The sequence below is a fragment of the Tupaia chinensis genome, unplaced genomic scaffold, assembly GCF_000334495.1.
Source record: "Tupaia chinensis unplaced genomic scaffold, TupChi_1.0 Scaffold000198_1, whole genome shotgun sequence".
Lineage (NCBI taxonomy): Eukaryota > Metazoa > Chordata > Mammalia > Scandentia > Tupaiidae > Tupaia > Tupaia belangeri.
Genome location: NW_006159673.1, coordinates 3,135,631 through 3,147,553, shown reverse-complemented (window position 1 = coordinate 3,147,553; position 11,923 = coordinate 3,135,631).

The window sequence follows — 11,923 nt, the reverse complement described above, 5'->3', positions numbered from 1 at the left end:
CGGGACGGGGGCTGTGGCTCGGCCATGGCTTTCCCTGCGCAGACTCCTCCGCCCCACTGTACAGACGAAGGTCTACAGTCGTTTGTGATTTATTTGCTTAGACTTTGAATTGAGAACAGGCACCAGCCTGTCCCTGCCTGGCCGTGGTCTGCCCTCGGCACGCTTGGCCACCCCAGTTAGCACCGCCCAGTGCGCGCCTCGGCCCTGGAGCGCCTGCCGTCCCTCGGTGTGCTGAGCACGAGTCATTGCCTCAGGTTTCTCACAAGCCCCCTTGCAACGCAGAGTCCCCCGGTGTTCGCTCTTCAGAGGCAGGTGGTCTCGGGGGTCCTGGGAATGAGCAGGGCAACGAGCTGCAGAGTGGAGTGACACAGCTCATGCTGGGGAGCCTGAGGTCAGGGGTGTGAGTGCTGGAGACAGTGCAGGAGCCCAAGCGCACAGGAGCGAGCCCCAGGAAAGCCTGCACACAACAGCTGCCTCGGTCTGCTCACATTCGGGGACAGGGAGCCCATAGAGTGACCTCGGTCTGCTCACAAATGGGGAAAGGGAGCCCATAGAGTGACCTCGGTTTGCTCACATTTGGGGACAGAGAGCTCACGGAGCGACCTCGGTCTGCTCACATTCGGGGACAAGGAGCTCAGAGAGGCCTCAGTCTGCTCACATTTGGGGACAGGGAGTTCAGAGCAACCTCAGTCTGCTCACATTCAGAGACAGGGAGCTCAGAGCGGCCTCAGTCAGCTCACCTTCGGGGTCAGGGAGCTCAGAGTGACCTCGGTCTGCTCACATTCGGGGACAGGAAGCCCACGGAGCTACTCTGCTCATGGAGACTTGAGAACACCAGGGACAGCTTGGAGGCAGGAAATCAAGGTTATATGCGCTGAATACTTGAAAGCAATAAACACACTCAATGGTTATCTTCACCTGCCGTCTGTCCACGTTGAAAGGCACTTGGCACCCAGCCACACTGGCAGGCCGAAGGCGCAGCCCGACGGCAGAGGTGCGAGTACAGGGTCCGCTGCCTCCTCTCTTGCCGCCCCACTGTCTTCCCTCCTCCAGGGTCTCCTCCCCCTCGCTACTTCCTTAAGGGCAGGTCCTGTCTTTCTCTAAGGTCAGATTCCTTACCTTCCAGGGATGTTTTCCCCTCGAGTGCCCCAGGACCCCCTCCTCTGTTTTATTATTTTTTTTAATTTAATTTTTCTTTAAGATTTTTTTTTAACATATGGCACGTGCATTCACTAGAGAGAAATAAACAGATAGAGGGAGAGGGAAAGTGAGAAGTCACCCACTAGGGGGGACGGCCAGGCCACAGTCCCTTCTCCATTCTCCTCCCAGGACTTGGGGCACACACACACACCCACACACACGCACGTGCCCAGCATGAATCTCAAGCCAGCAGGTCCCAGGCTCTAACCGCGGTCCGCCATGCGGGAGTCAAGCGCCTTAACCACTGTGCGACCTGGTGGCCCCCAACTCCTCTTTTTAATATTTTCCTGGGACCCTGGATAATCATTGTCATGTCTCTTTCAAAAACAAATCATCTCATTTTCCCACCAATTACCTAACTATATATATTAATAACTCCACTATTGTATACATACATCAATTAGGACTATGAATAAAGACAGAAAGTTCAAACCACGAAACATTCAAAATATAAGAAAAAGGTCCCCCAGAGGGGCTGGCGTGGACGAGTGGGAAGGAGGAGCCCCTGCAGAACTCAGGCCACCTGCGCTCCTGGAGAGGGCGGCCCGGCTCTCAGCTCCTGGTGCAGAGCCTGCGTCAGGGTGGTGTTCGCTGCGTGGTGAGGAGGAAGGAAGGAAGGACCCCTGGCTAATTTGGGTCCACGTGCGGAACCCATTTGTTCCACACTCCCAAAGCTTACTGCATCCAGAAGCCTCTTTCCTTGCCAGATGCTTCAGAAAGTGGTTTGTGGGCAAGTGCTATGAACACCCAGGCCTTGGGACCTTACCCTTGAAGTTCTGGGACTGTCCAGGTGATGGTAGTGAAAAAGAAAGCAGGGCATTTCAGCTGTGGAGGTAGCCAAATAAGTTTTGGTGTGATGTGTGGACAGACCACACTTTTAAAATTTATTTATCTTTTAGTATTGCCACAGGGCACGTATACTCACCGGGGAAAGAGAGAGAGAGAGAAAGAGAGAGAAGACACCTTCGGGGGGATGGCCACATCGCAACTCCTCCTCCATAATCCTCTGAAGATTTCAGGCATACATACTCACTCACCCAGTGTGATTTCTAAGCTACCGGACCTGGGACTTGAACCTCACAGTTGGCTGTGTGGGATCCAGCTACCTTCACCATCATGCCACCAGACTCCAGGTTTTAGAGACGCAGGTTTGGGATTTCATGAAAGTCACTTAAAACCTTCGCATCTGGGAAGTAGAGGTAACAACATCAACACTGTCTCTATAGGAACTTGAGGCTTTGTAGGAATTCATGCAGAGCGCTTACGACTTAATATCAACTCAGTAAATGACGGCTCGTCCCGTTGGAGTCACACCCTCTAGGGCCTGGGATTTTTGTGCTCTTCGTGCTGCTGGCTTCCGACGCCTGGCCCGTAAGCGCGTGCACCATTAAGTAAATCCTGCCACTTGCTTCTTTACCAAAGCCCAGCCTGGAGATGCGTCAGGTGCTTTGAATACGCTCCGGAGGCAGCTGTGCAGTGCTCCTGTCAGATCCGGCTCTGAGACTTGGCGTGCAGAGCCAGCTGCAGGTGTGTGCTGCTTACACCTCACGTGGGACACGGCAGGACATGGGGGCCCTCAGACCAGCAGCAGTGGCACCTGAGAACTTGTTCGAAATGCACGTTCTCTGGCCCACCTAGACCCTGAGTCAGACACGGGGTCAGGTGGAGTCACAGTCTGCTTTAATAAGCCCTTCTGTGGATTCGGACGTGTGCTAGGCATGAGAACCAGAACTGCTGCTGGGGCCAGCAGGTAGTCCGGTGATTAAGGTGCTGAACTCCCGTATGGTCAACTGTGGTTTGAGTCCTGGCCCTGGTGGCTTGAAAATCACTCTGGGCACATGCACGTGCCCCAAATCCCAACAGAATGGAGGAGAGGGAACTATGGCGTGGCCCTGCCCACTGTGCAGAGATTTCTCACTTTCCCTCTTTTGTATCTCTTTGTTGCTCTCTGTCTCTGGTGAGCACATATGCCCTATGGCAAAAACCAAAAGCAAACAGACAGACAGACAGACAGACAAACGGCCCTGTGCTGTGATTGAAAATGATCTGAGCACTCCATGCCTGGGATAGATGACTTGCCCCTGGAGGACACACTCCCTGGGGGGTTTAGAACATAATGTTTTTTTGGTTTTGGAGAGGTTTTTGCTATAGGGCCCGTGCTCTCGCCAGACAGACAGAGAGACTGAAAGCGAGAAATCACCTCCAGGGGGGATGGCCATGCCACAATCCCTTCTCCTCCATTCTCCTCTCGGGATCTTGGGCACGCACGCACATGCGCCAGGCATGAATTTAAGCCACCAGGTCCAGGACTCGAACTGTGGTCGACTACACGAGAGTTCAGTGACATAGCCATTAAGCTAACTGCTGGTCCTTAGAACATAATGTTTGCAGAACTTACATGCTTCACAGAGACTGAACTGAGTGGCAAATCATGAGTTTGGATGTTCCTTCAGCTTCCTGGCCTCGGCATGTGTCCTGTGAACCTGTGCTCAGAGCACACACCAGTGGCTGCCTTCACCACCGTGCCCTCCCCAGCTACACAGGGTGGACCAGGGTTGGGCGCTGGCCCGGGGACTCATCCCCAGGAAAGCCCTTGGTCCTGCTATTAACGGAGGTGTGAGCCCGGTGGCTGTAACAGAGGCCCTGCAACACAGTGGCCTAACGAAAACAGCAGTGGCTTCTTTTCCCAGACGGAGCAGCCTGCAAGCGGAGGGCTAGGCTGGAGAGCTGAGCCTGCTGTGGCGCATCGTCCGTCTCGCTGCACCCCGCCGGTGGGGACCTCCTCTGCTTGGCAGAGGCTGCAGGAGGACGTCCAGGACAAGCAGCTCTGTCTCTGAGAGGATGCTGAATTCATACCTCCCTTCCATCCGTCCTCTGTCACTCATAGTCACACGCAGCTGCAAGGCAGGCTGGGACTTGGGTGTGAGGCTACACCCATGTGCCACGTGCAGCTCAGTGTTCTCCATAAGAAGAAAAACACAACGGGCCCTGGGAGGCTGCTGGCAGCCCCTGCCTGGTCCAAAGCACTGTTCAAGTCGTGTTCTCAGGGCCCTGCTGTGGAGGCAGCCCAGCCTTCCTGTACCCTTAGATTAGACCCATCTTCCTTGGATCAGCCTGAGTGGGAACCCATTCTCTGTAGCCAAATGCTCCAGATACCAACCGTGTACCCCAGATCCCCGTGTCTTCATGCAAGTTGGAGTAAATGTGATCATGGCCACAGGCTCTGAATGAGGAAGGCTGTGCAGTCGTGAGATGAGAGGAGGTGAGGACGGCCTGAGCTAACGGCACTCGCTCGCCTCCACAGAGAGCTAAGTGCCCAGGCACACCCACCAAGTGTGCGGACGGCTTCCATTCTCCTCCTGCATTTCTAGCAGTGAGACTCCTCCCTCAGAACCCCTGGGTCCTCTGTCCCTGCCCCTGACTTCTGTATTCTGTCATTGCGGACGGATCAGGGACTCCTGGTCTCAGCTCCGCACAAGGTGTGCTTCCTCACTGGCCACATCGCTTCACTGCAGGAATCTCTGGAGTGGGGAGCTTTAGGCTGCTTGGCTCACTAGGGGCTATGGGGCCTGTGGGCAATGCCAGGCCAGCCAGTGGCTCTCCGTCCTCACCCAGAGCAGCTGTCTGGTGGAGAAATGCATCTGTTCTCTGCCTTGGCCCACCTTTCACTTAGCATGGTGGTGGCCACTGCCCAGCGGCTGAGGAGCTGTCACCAGCTCAGGGCTCCTCCTCCCAGGAGGAATGGGCAGGGCTCTGCGGTCCCTCTGTTTGTCCTGTTCCCCTTGTCTCCTCCTCTTAAGGTGGTGCTTTGACCCTGCTGTTCAAGGGCCTGCATCAGAGGGGCGGGGCTGCACCTGGTACCTTCACAAGGGCTTTGGCAGACTAAGGGTGACAAAAGACACCATCGATGGGATTCTGCACATACAAAGCCTTAGTCAGCTCAACACCTGCCTCGACTCATCTCTCCTGGATTTGCTTCGCCATGGGACAATCCTCGTAGCCCGTAACACTCCATGAAATGAGAGGACCACGACAGCCCCATGGCGTCTGTTCATGGGAGGCCTGACAGAGGGGAAGGGGCCACAGGGGAGGCACCTTCAAATGAGCGGCCGGGCACTCCTCCACTGAGCTGGGAAGGGTGGATGTCACAGCTGCAGTGAGAAGGGAAGGTGAGCTCACTTCCCAGGTTACTAACAACGACCACGTGCCGCATCAAAACTGGCTTCCACACCTGCAGGTAAAGAGGCTCCATTCACTTCACTAATGAGAGGTCTTCAAAAGCTCGCGGAGAACGCAGATTGCTATGCACGGATTTCAAAATTTCTTTGCGTGGAAATACATTTGTACTTTAATTCCATTCTCCCACGAACACTTTGAAGTTCCCTCGTAGGGATACCTTGGCCAGAAAGGAAAAGCTTTTGGTGCACTCACGTGCCTTGTTAGGAGACGCAGAGAGGAGGGGGCGCCAAGAGGGCCGAGCTCTGCCACAGCCTTACTGCCTGTCTGTCTCCAGGGGAGCACTGTGTTCTGCCTGGATTTAGCTTTACTATCGGATTTAAAATTTAAAAAAAAGAAGAAGACAAAAGACAATGTTTGAAGGGCTTAGTAAGCACCTAGATGGAAGACGAGGTGGGCCATGCACACGAGCGTCCGCGCCAGCTGGGCCCGGACAGTGCGTGGACCGTGTCCTGGGTGGCCGCTTTCATCCTGCTTCTGCCTTGTCTCTCAGAGGCACACCCCACGCCCCCACGTCGTCACTGAACCTAAGGCCGGGATGGGCCTTTAGAGATGGTCTTTCTCGTTTTATGGCGGAAGAGAATACCTTGTGCTGCTTCCCTTTGAGGCCCAGTGCTGCGCGGGGCACACAGTAGGGGCTTACTCCACAGTGCCTGGAAAAGGCTGAGCACCCTCCTGGTGCTGCCCCGGCTCTCGCGCACCTGTGAGCAGCCGTGCACCTGACCTCGGGCCAACCGGGCTGCGACCGTGCAGGCCTAATCTCTCCCACGGCCGTCTTGCTCCCAGGGGCTTTATCCACCCAAGTCACCTTGGCATGGCTGAGTCTTCGCTTCAGTGCAGTTGGAGGAAGACACTGCGATGGCCTCCCAGTGACACCGCAGTGGTGACGAGCAGGGCCAGTCCGAGGCTCTGACTCGGTGCCGCTTGCTCATGTGTGCACCGGCGTGGCCTGGGTGCCCGCTCCACGCCGGGATTCCAGGCTGGCTTTGTGGGTGTGCGGCCTGTGCCCCGGCACCAGGAGAGCTGGGAGGACCTCGGGTGTGGCTCGTGCTCTTCTGACCCCTCTTGAAACCCTCAGTCACTTTTTTTTTTTTTGAGAAAGTTTTTTTTCTGCTATAGGGCATGTGCGCTCGCCAGAGAGACAGAGAGATAGAGAGATAGAGAGATAGAAACTGAGAAATCATCCCCTAGGGGGGATGGCCATGCTGCAATCCCTTCTCCTCCATGCTCCTCTTGGGATCTTGGGCACGCACGCACACGCGCCCGAGGTGAGTTTAAGTCACTGGGTCTGGGACTCGAACCATGGTCGGCTACATGGGAGTTCAGCAACATAGCCATTACGCCAACTGCTGGTCCCTTCAGTCACCTTTTGACAAGCACTCTGCATGTTCCTCCCGTGCTGGACCTTGAAAATGACACGGCAGAGCCTCTCTGGTTTCTGTGTGAGCGTTTCCTTTGCCCCCACATGCTCAGTCCTCATCCCTGGGAAGAGATGTCACCTGCCCTCATCTCAGTGGGGTCTAGACATTTGTCAGACCTTCAGAATAAGAAGCGAGTCATTGCTCAAAGTCAGCGACTTTCTCATGGGTGCCTGTGAGCCGATGGGCTGGGGAGTGTCGGCCACTGCCTGGCGGGTGTGACTCCGACTTCACAGACGGGGCTGAGGCGGGTGCAGGGCCACAGGGCTCACACGCCCAGTTGTGTCTTGTCGGACTCAAGCCCCAGTCCACTTCAGACCTTTGCCACCAGGCCTCGCCACCTCGCCCGAGAGCCTGGCATCGCCCCAGAGGACAGGGCCATCGCCCGCAGTCCTCACGCCTCCCTGTCGCAAAGCACCTGTGGGTGGCTGGGTGGACGACGTGACACCAGGCAGGCTCTCCTGCTCGGGCTTTCAGTGTAGACCACTTGCCCAGGACCACCTGGAGAGCCAGAGAACAGTGGCATCATTGCTGTCACCGTGACAGGCTGGGGAGGCACTGGGTGCTCCGGGGCAGACCTCGCCAGCACACAGCCAGGCCCTGCGGCAGCCTGGCCGCCAGGTCCCAGAGGACAGCAGCCCTGGACCTTTGGGTCACTCCTCTTTGCACACGCCTGCTGGGCACCGCGGTGCTGCGGTGACAGAATGGGAAAGGCACAGCCCTGCCTCCAGAGTGCGCAGGTGGCCAGAGGGGCGGGCTCTTCGGCTCCCAGCCCCTGCCTTTCACCAGCCCTGGTCCTCAGGCTGAGGAGTCGGGGGCTTGGGCAAAGTTAGGAGCTGGGTGACGCCCATCTCAGGTGTGGCTGAGCTCGCTGGCGTGCTCCCTGGTCGAGTGGCCCCCCCTGTGCCTGCCATAATTTGCAGCCCTGGTTTAAGTGCAGGTGCTGCCCGTGCAATGCCACCCTCCATGGCAGCAAATCGAAACACAGTTTGGATAGTCGACCAGGAGAGCTGAGTCGCAAAGGAGCTGAGCCCTGGGCTCCCAGCACTACCTGGCTGTAGGGCTTGGCCACACCACTGATTGTTAAGGAGCCAGTGGGACAGGAAGGCCGAGATTACGCTCAGCAAATGCAGGAACGGAGCACAGTGCTGTGTATGTTTCCATGGTAACAGTGGCAACAGCTGATATTTATAGACACTATCTCCAAGGAGCTCAAAGCACTTCACAGACGCATTATCTCTGTCCTACAGGAGAGAGAGAGAGAGAGAGAGGTGGAGAGAAGGAGGGAAGGAGGAGGGAGAGGACGGGGCAGAGGCCGGAGTTGGGGCGGGAGGATGTGGCGTGCTGTCACAGTTCACAGATGGCACAGAGTGGGCAAGTCGGCGGCCCACGGTGGCAGGAGCTGTGACAGATGGTAGGTGGACACACGGAGCTCGCAGAACTCCTGGAACCGTGCTGTTGGCCTGGGCAGATGTCAGGACTGAGTCAGCTCCACTCAGTGTCCTCTGGTGATCAGATGACTCTGGGGACATCAAAGGCAGTTCGGCTCAGCTACTGTTGATGGGGAACACGGGGCGACTCTCACATGGAGATGTGGGGACAACATGGAAAGCCAGGCAGTCCCACCAGAGCTCCTGCGACGCTGAGCAGCACCTGGGACCTGCGGTGTGGATCCGAGTCACTCGAAGGCTGTGCCCTTTGCCAGGCCAGGCCTACCCTGCTCTGTGCGGAACACTGGGCGTAGGTGAAGCTGTGTCCTCGGGGGGGCCTACGCACGGTTGCTGGGAATGGCTCTCCTACCCGACGGCCGTCTGTCTGTGCCAGGGCAGGCTGACTCTGCTCCTCACTTCTCACCCTTGCCCTCCTTCGAGCTCCTTCCTCACCTCCACCTGGCTTGCCATCTAGCCTTTGGAAAATAGGAAGGACATGCTCTTAGAAAGAGAGTCACTTTCTGCAGAGCCATCGGTGAACCCAGCAGCTGTCCCCATGGCAACCTCGGAGCTGAGGTGTCCCTTCCGTGGTCCCTGAACCCACCATGCCGGTTTCTCCCAGCCAGGGCCTCAGTCTAAGCACAGGATGAGCCTCCTGCCGCTCAGGTCTCAGGAACACTGGCCGAGGGGTGGTAGTTAGAGCAGCTGAGCCCCAGAAGTGTGGATGTCTGATTTACGATAGAGCTCTGACACCAGAAGCACAAAGCAATCCTGCTCAGGCTGGTGTGGGGAGAGTGGCCAACGAGGCCGCCTGCTGCCTGAACCCCCTGTCAGGCACTTGCCTGCCTCCGTCAGCAGCAGAGGCTCAACCACACAGGAGGGTCTCACCCAGATCTGGAGGGCCTGGGAATGCCAGACCCTCCAGGTTGGGCATCTGTCCCTGAGAGGCCCATGTCCCGCTCAGCCCCTGGCCCAGGACTCCCGGGGAAAGGGGCCTGTGTGGCTGGCGCTCAGTCCCAACCCTCGCACCCTGTCTTGGGCTTACCTCGTCCTCAGGGCCCTTGTGGACACCAGGCCCCACCCATCCCACAGCCAGCTCCTGGGAGGTACTTACCTGCCCATCTCGGTGCCGTCGCTATGGCAACGGCTTATGTTGACAGGAGCTTCTACATGCCAGGTGTGTAAAAACATGACCCGGAGGTTTACTTTTGGATTAAAATGAATATTCTGATTATTAAAGTTCAAACTAAAGGGACCAGCAGTTGGTGTAATGGCTACCTCGCTAGACTCCCATGTAGTCGACCATGATTCGAGCCCCAGACCCAGAGGCTTAAAACTCATGCCAGGCGCATGTGCGTGTGTGCCCAAGATCCCGAGAGGAGAAAGCATTGCAGAGTGGCCATTCCCCAGAGGGTGATTTCTCGCTTTCTGTCTCTCTGTCTCTCTGTCTTTCTGGCGAGTGCATGTGCCCTATAGTGAAAACTTCTTCAAAAAAATTTTTTTTTCAAAAAAACAAGTTCAAACTAAAAAGACGTAAGTTATTTTAGTTGACTTATACATGTAAATTTTTTTTTGAGAGTTTTTTTCGCTATAGGGCGAGTGCGCTCGCCAGACAGAGAGAGACAGAGAGACAGAAAGCGAGAAATCACCCCCCAGGGGGGATGGCCACGCTGCAATCCCTTCTCCTCCATTTTCCTCTCGGGATCTTGGGCACACACGCACACACGCCTGGCGTGAGTTTTTTTAAACCACCTGGTCTGGGACGCGAACCACGGTCAGCTCTGTGGGAGTCCAGCGACATAGCCATTACGCTAACTGCTGGTCCCACATGTAATATTTTTTAGGCTAGCAGAGTTTAGCAATCACTTCCAAAGGGTCTATGGATAAAGTTAGTTACTTTCCAATAGTTTAAGTGTGATTATAAATTATCTCTATCTGCTTATGTCATATATTTATCTAGAACAACAAACAACTTTCTGGAGTATATCAAAACTTGTATATATTGAAGCCCTAAATATATAAATATAGGGCTCTAAATTTCTTATTATATCCTAATAAACATAGTAATAACTCAAAATCATAAAATCCTGCCTCAATTACTCAGCTGTATTTTAAAGTGTGTTTTGTGAGGTTTTCACTATAGTAGGTCCAATTCCCTTAAAACTGTAAACACACGAAATAACAAATACGCACATAATTTTTCTTACTACAAAATTCCCAGCACTGTGATCTGATGCTCTGAAAGGCAGGAGTTGGTGTCAGAGCTTCCTGACTCGATTCCTCACCATGGGCAACGCCAAGCCCTCAGGGTGGCTTGCAAGGCCTGGCTCCTAAACCTGGCTGCACATACTAGATCCACAGGAGCCTTTTTTTTTTTTTTTAGAGGTTTCTTCTGTAGGACGCATGCGCTCACCAGAAAGACAGAGAGAGACAGAGAGACAGACAGCGAGAAATCACTCCCCAGGGAGGATGGCCACGCCACAATCCCTTCTCCTCCATTCTCTTCTCAGGATCTTGGGTACGCACGCACACTCACCCAGCATTGAGTTTAAGCTACCGGGTCCAGGACTCAAACCATGGTAGACTACTTGGGAGTCCAGGGACATAGCCATTACACTAACTGCTGGTCCCAACAGGGGCCTATTTTAAAGATTCTGGTGACTTCCAGTTTCGACCTTGGACCAGCTGGATCGGAATCTCGGGAGTGAGTCCCTCGGGACCGTCCTTCATGGAGGTGCAGCTGACACCCTCCACCTACTGAAAACGCACAACTAGACGGCCCGTGAAACCACCCTGCTGTCGAGGCAGTGGCCACACTTATTGCACCAAAAGCTTTCAAGTTTCTTTGCGTCCCTGGTACCCTCTCCCCTGCCTCTACTCCAAGCACCAATGAGCTGCTTTCTGTCGCTACAAGTTAATTTGCGTTTTCTAGACTTTTATATAATCATGTGCTCATTTTTTAGAAGTCTGGCCTCTTTTACTTGGAGTAGTTATTTCGAGATCTGTCCATGTTGTTGCATATATCATGGTTCTTTTCTTTCCTTTCCTCTTTATTTCTCTAAGGGTTTTGCCATATGGTGCATGTGCTCACCAGAGACAGAGGGAAAGTGAGAAATCACCACCCAGGGGGATGGCCATGCTACAATTTCTTCACCTCCATTCTCCTCTCAGGACTTTGGGTACGTGCATACATGGGGCCTCTGTGACTTTCAAGCCACTAGGTACCAGACTTGAACCGTGGTCAGTCATGTGGCAGTGTAGAGCCCCAACCAGCACACTACCTGCTGGCTCTGATGAAAGCAGGCATTTTCCCTTAAGCTCACTTTTGCCCTCACTGCAGCCAGATTGGGACCAGCCAGCCAAGCCCTGCAGTCCGGGATGCGCCCAACATCCTGTTGGAACGAGCTGGGTTCTACCAGCTCAGAGACCAGGCTTGGCTTCTGTAAGTCCAGCTCAGGGTGGTCCCCAGGATGGTGCTCGGTGCCTGGCTGTGACACTCATTCAGACTCCCAGGACCTAGGGAGAACTCCCACTGAGCCTCAGGATCCCTGATGCACCTCCCATTGTGTAAGACCCTGGGCCTGGGAGCTGGGCAGGGGGGTGGGCGCCCAGTAACAGGAGAGCGGCTGCCCACCCAGC